The sequence below is a fragment of the Mustelus asterias genome, chromosome 15 (genome assembly GCF_964213995.1).
Source record: "Mustelus asterias chromosome 15, sMusAst1.hap1.1, whole genome shotgun sequence".
In the NCBI taxonomy this organism is placed as follows: domain Eukaryota; kingdom Metazoa; phylum Chordata; class Chondrichthyes; order Carcharhiniformes; family Triakidae; genus Mustelus; species Mustelus asterias.
Genome location: NC_135815.1, coordinates 35,272,438 through 35,279,293, shown reverse-complemented (window position 1 = coordinate 35,279,293; position 6,856 = coordinate 35,272,438).

Genomic DNA, 6,856 nt, shown 5'->3' with positions numbered 1-6,856 from the left:
AAGTCTGACAGCAGCAGGGAAGAAGCTGTTCTTGAATTGGTTGGTACGAGACCTCAGACTTTTGTATCTTTTTCCCGATGGAAGAAGGTGGAAGAGAGAATGTCCAGGGTGCATGGGATCCTTAATTATCCTGGCTGCTTTGCCGAGGCAGCAGGAAGTGTAGACAGAGTCAATGGATGGGAGGCTGTTTTGTGCGATGGATTGGGCTACATTGACGACCTTTTGTAGTTCCTTGCAGTCTTGGGCAGAGCAGGAGCCATACCAAGCTGTGATACAACCAGAAAGAATGCTTTCTATGGTGCATCTGTAAAAGTTGGTGAGAGTCATAGCTGACATGCCAAATTTCCTTAGTCTTCTGAGAAAGTAGAGGCGTTGGTGGGCTTTCTTAACTATAGTGTTGAGTTATCGATTGATTAACTGAAGCCCTGAGAGACTGACGGTGCAATACTTAATGATTTAACAATAATTCTGCCTTTATATTACAATGCTTTAAAAAGTATCAGTGGAAAATCCTAGAAACGCCCAGCAACTCATGCAGGCAGCACCTTGGGGGGAGAGAGAGAGAAACAGAGTTGATGGAGAAGGGGTGGGGTGGGGGGGGGGGGGGGGGGTGGCTAATGCTTTCCAACTTTAGTGCATGACAGAAAAATAATAGAGAAAACCAACGGGCCAAATCACCGACTTAAAGAACAAAGAACAATACAGCACAGGAACAGGCCCTTCGGCCCTCCAAGCCCGCGCCATTCCCTGATCCAAACTAGACCATTCTTTTGTATCCCTCCATTCCCACTCCGTTCATGTGGCTATCTAGATAAGTCTTAAACGTTCCTGTCTCCCAGCATGTTTCCCGTGAGCGAGCTGTAGTTAGCATCGGAGGTGGGAAGCTGATTGAGGGGGGAAAGCTTTGTATTTATATAGGGCTTTTCACTTCTATCAAACATCTCAAAGTGCTTTACAGCCAATTAAGCACTTTTCCAATCACTGATGTAGTGTAGGGAACACAGCAGTTAACAACAATGTGAGAACAACCAGATAATTATTGTTTTCGTCCATTGAGGGATAAATATTGACCAGGACACCGGGATAACTCTCTTACTCTTCTTAGCAATTAAATTTATTTATTAGTGTCACAAGTGGTGTGATAAAGTTACTGTGGAAAAACCCCGAGTCATCACAGTCCAGCACTTGTTCAGGTACACTGAAGGAGAATTTAGCATGGCCAATGCACCTCCCCAGCATATCTTTTGGACTGTGGGAGCAAACTGGAGTAGCTGCAGGAAACCCACACAGACATGGGGAGAATGTGCAGACTCTGCACAGACAATGACCCAAGCTGAGAAGCTGTGAGGCAGCAGTGCTAGCCACTGTGCCATCCATTGTGCCATGGGATCTGTTACATTCACCTGAGCAGGCAGTTGGAGGCTTCCATTTTACATCTCATCCCAAAGATACTTGCCCGCCCCTGTGCAATGTCCTTATTGGAGTGGCAGCCTCAATGTTCGTGCTCAAGCCCACGAGTGGGACTTGAACCCAGAACTTTTTGATTCAGAGTCACATGGAGTACCAACTGGCCCATGGCTGACAGAATTAACAGTGATATTGATAACAGGATGGATTTTCCCAAACAACACACATTGGTCCCACACTAACAGGAGCTCATCAGTGGAGATGGGGCAAGATGGGCGGGGGAGGGGGGGTCATTGTGATCTGAAACTGGCAGGCATTCAGCTCAGAGCAACTGGCAAAGCTCATGGCAGTCATAGCAGCACACTGAACTGTAAAGGAGCTGCTCAATAGAATCCCAACTACAATAAAGCATTGGCTCAGCAACCCTGCAGCAAAGGCAGGCAGCTCCAAGGAACTGAAGACCTATATTCTGCAGAGACTCCAAAGGGAAATGGGTACCATCCACTCAGTGGCTGTGCCACTGAGGAGGTGAGTGAAGGCAAGGGATCTTAGCAACCAGATGGGCAGGGGCAGCAACAGGAGGAGCCATGTTGTGTAGCTACTTACACCTGGACAGCCCAGGGGAATGGAATGTTGGCCAGTAGCTCAAAGAAGTGCTGCTCCTCACATAAACTCAGTTTCATGGACTTCTGACAGCACCAGTGCCTCTGAAGATCTCTCTCAAAGCTGGTGTTCCCTGATCAATGTATTCTTCTGGAGGAGGACCTCACGTCATTAGGAGCTGGTGGCCACCTATTGCCTGTAGAAATGGCTAATTAGTGGTGCTGAGTTTTTTTTAAACATCAGAATCCTTCCGGAGCCAGCTGCTGACATTTGCAGATCATGTAATGTGTCACCATGACTGTGTCACTCAGGTAACGGATGCCTTCGATGTGAGAGCATCCGACTACACAAGGTTTGAAACAGATGCTGCCAGTGTAGCCCAGATCGCTGTGGCAGGATTCCCTCAGCTGCAAGACATAACAGACTGCATCCTGTGCCGTTAAGGCACTGTCGGAGCAGCCAGGTGTATTTGTAAATCAGAAAGGATTCTGCTCCCTCAGTGAGCAGTTGGTATACTATCACCACAAAAGGACCCTGGGATTCTGTGCTGTTTTCAGCTAGTTAGTTAAACAAGATTTTTCCTTAAGAAATCCATAATGGCTCTCCTTAATTAAAGCACATTTGTTGATATGACTATTAATTTTACCCCAAATTCTTGTTTCTAGACGTTTCCCCATCTCAGACGTTAAAATGACTGGCCTATAGTTGCTGGCTTTACCTTTACCCATTTTGTTTGAACAAGGATGTAACATTTACAATTCTCCAAACGAGTTTTTTGAGGAAGTGATGAAGATGATAGATGAGGGAAAGGCGGTGGATGTTGTATACATGGACTTCAGTAAAGCCTTTGACAAGGTACCTCATGGTAGACTGGTACGAAAGGTGAAGTCACATGGGATCAGAGGAGAACTGGCAAGATGGATATAGAACTGGCTTGGCCATAGAAGACAGAGTAGCAGTAGAGGGGTGCTTTTCTGAATGGAAGGCTGTGACTAACGGCGTTCCACAGGGATCAGTTTTGGGACCTTTGTTGTTCATAGTATATATAAATGATTTGGAGGAAAATGTAGTTGGTCTGATTAGTAAGTTCGCAGACGACACAAAAATTGGTAGAGTTGCGGATAGTGAAGAGGAGTGTCAGAGGATACAGCAAGATATAAACCAGTTGGAGACTTGGGCAGAGAAATGGCAGATGGAGTTTAATCCGGACAAGTGTGAAATAATGCATTTTGGAAGGTTCAATGCATGTAGGAATTTTACAGCAAATGGTAGAACCCTTAGAAGTATTAACAGGCAGAGAGATCTGGGCATACATGTCCACTGATCACTGAAAGTGGCAACGCAGGTGGACAAGGTAGTCAAGAAAGCATACAGCATGCTTACCTTCATCAGTCGGGGCATTGAGTATAAAAATTGGCAGGTTATGCTGCAGCCGTACAGAACCTTAGCTAGACCTCATTTAGGATATTGTGTAAAATTCTGGTCACCACACTACCAGGATGTGGATGCTTTGGAGAGGGTACAGAAGAAGTTTACCAGGACGTTGCCTGGTCTGGAGGGTATTAGCTATGAGGAGAGGTTGGATAAACTCGGTTTGTCCTTACTGGAACAACCTGATAGAGGTCTACAAGATTATGAGTGGTATGGACAGAGTGGATAGTCAGATGCTCTTTCCTAGGATAGAAAAATCACGTACTAGGGAACAGTTTAGAGGAGATGTGTGAGGCAAGGTTTTACTCAGAAGGTGGTGAATGTCTGAAACACACTGCCTGGGGAGATGGTGGGAGCAGGTTGAATTGCAGCATTTAAGGGGCAACTAGATGAATACATGAATAGGATGGGAATGGAAGGATACGGACTCCGTAAGTGCATATGATTTTAGTTTAGGCAGGCATCATGGTCAGCGTAGGGTTGGAGGGCTGAAGGGCCGGTTCCTGTGCTGTACTTTTCTTTTTTCTTTGTATCTGGCACCACTCCTGGGTCTAAGGAAGATCATGGAGGTCTCTAGTCCAAAATAACTTCATGAGAAAATCCTCCAGGACTTATTTCAGTCCGAAGGACCTTAGGAAGAAAATGTCAAGCATCAATGGTATAAGATGCAATGACAGGGATACTGTATAGCAGGCTATGCTAATAATCAGAAGCTCACGGGTTCTCAATTTTGTTACCACTGAGGCCATCCTCCCATGTTGTAAACACTCCACAGATCTCCTGTAACATGAGGATTTTTTCATCCACAATATTTTGCTTTTTTATCCTCACCAGCCTGTATTGGAGATGAAAAGCACACTAATCGCTTCCTCTCCTGAAAAAAGGATATACATGGGAACTTTGCAGATGGAAATCAAAAGAAGTTATGTTCACATTGGATCTAGTAAAGAGGAATGGCAGAAAAGTAAAAGGGGAACCTTTAGGCAATAGTGATCATAATACAAAACATTTTGAGGGAGAAGAGCATAAATATGATGAAAACCAGGTTATTGAACAGGAGAAAAGTTGATTTTGCATGGTTTAAGAATAGAACTTGAAATGAAAATAGACAATTATATTGGCAATGAACAATGTGAAATTAAAATCATGTTCAATAGAGCACAGGAACATTTATTTCACAAAGAAAAGAGCAAACTGAATAATGGGACTCCATGGGTGAAGAAGACATAAGAAATCAATTGCAGGCAAGGAAAGACTATATAGATAGTAAAGGAGTGTGTGATAAAGAGATTAGGAGAGAAGTCAATAAAATAAGTAGGAAGGCAAAGAGGAACTATGAAATTAAATTATCAAGAAACAAAAAATTTTTTACAGGCACCAATCAAAAAGGGAAGGTTGTTATGGGAATAAAGTCATTAAGGAGTAGACAGGATAATAGCTTATGGCAGAAATGCTCAATATTTATTTTGTTTTATTTACCAGGAGATAGAACAGATAGACTTGACATTGAGAGATGAGAAGAGTAATGAGATAAGTGCATTTAAAAATAAAAGGGATGCATTGAATAAACAAACCAAACTCAGGATAAAATTCCTGGTCCAGTTGGATTGCATCGACGTATTTTAAATAATCTAGGGAAGAGATAGCAAATGCTTTACTCCTTATTTAATACTTCATTAGAAAAAGGTGTAATACCAGAGGACTGGTGGATAGCTAATTTAATTAACCGTGTTCCGCATCTACCTTCCTAAACTCTGAGAACGTCCCTTTACCTAAAACAATATCCCATACGAGACAAATCCAGCAAATAGTCAGCTTACACCATTTGTGGAACCTTTTAGAACATTTTAGAATATTACAGACAGTGTTTTGAGTCTGTCTGAATCTGGAAGAGGGAGTAGCTAGAAACTAAAAACTTACAATGGTTCACCATGCAGGTGGAAACTCATAGCCAAATTGAAAAGACCAAATTAATGGGTAGTTAAAAAGAAGCTCGAAGAGCCCCCTATCTTGTGCTAGGCGGAAGAGGCTCCAGGAAAAGAAAACCTTAGCATAAAAGACAGTTCAAAGATTACAAGTTTCCAGGCTGAGAAAAGAATAGAAATAAACCTTTAGGAACCAAGAATCAGTTTGGATTGATTCTGGACAAATTGAATGTCTGCATGAAGGACAGTATAAATGTGTTTTATTGGTTGGATGAAGAATAAGAAGGGGGTATTCTGTTCTGTGGTTTAAAAAATGAATATAAAGTATTGTAAAGTATAATGTGTTTAGTTAAGTGTTTCTAACATGAAATCTTGGCATGTTATTCTTTCAGCAGTTAACTTTTAAAAAGAAATATGAAATTCCAGTTATCTATGCAGGGATCATAAGACGAATAGTTAGATTTTACCAGTGGCGACATTGGAAGCAAATAACAAATTGCTGTTTAGATGGCGAAAACAGCAAGGTACAGCTATTTTGCGTTAGTATTGGCAGATGTCATCACCCCCCCTCCCCCCCACTCTACCCCAGGCGACTATTGAGATTCCACTTGAGAACCCTGTTCTAGGTCTCACATCCATGCAAATACCCTTGGCCACATATTAGTATTTATAACAAAACTCCAATAACCTGACACATCTACAGACCAACCAACTTGTTCTACTTCAATAAAATACTCATATCTAGCATTCTACTTTGAAGTTGCATCAGCAAAAACAGGTTCCATTTACATTATTGCTATTTCAGAAATGTATGTGAATCCTATTTATTTTGCCATTTAATACTGGAAAATGGAGTACCTTGTTATTTTGAGCATTAAGCATTCCCAAGTTGGGTATAATATTGGTTAGATCTATAAAGCTATTTCTATTGCATTATTATCCAATACATTATACACAAGTTGGGTGTGATTAATCAGAAATTCAGATGGGCCATTTGCATTTTAGATTAACTAAAAATGAGCCATAGACACCATCATTAGGAATGCAGTATACTTTATGTTTCCGTGAGTATTTTAACAGCTTAGTACATTTATTTGCAAAATGGTAAGACTTGTGGTTGTTTTATGTTTTATATTTTGTTAACATAAAAACACATCACTGAGTGTATTGGTTAAGTGTGCAGTAATCACCAAGCCAGGCAATAGCTTCCACAGTGGCTAAATAGAGATCTCTGAGCCCCCTCTGAATTTAGTCAGGGGCAGTCTTTAATGATGAGTCATTGAGATACAGTCTGGGTTCCCCACAAGATTCTGCTTGTGCCAATTTGCTGCATAAAGGCCTTGGCAAGCACGGAAATGATTGATGAGTGCCCAATGTTGGCTTAGCAGATTGAAACCGGGTGGGCGGACTGAGATCTGTGATGAGGAAGTGGTTTTTAAAACGGTGGCAAGTTGGTTCTATTCTTGCTGACATTGAGCCTCTGCTGCTAT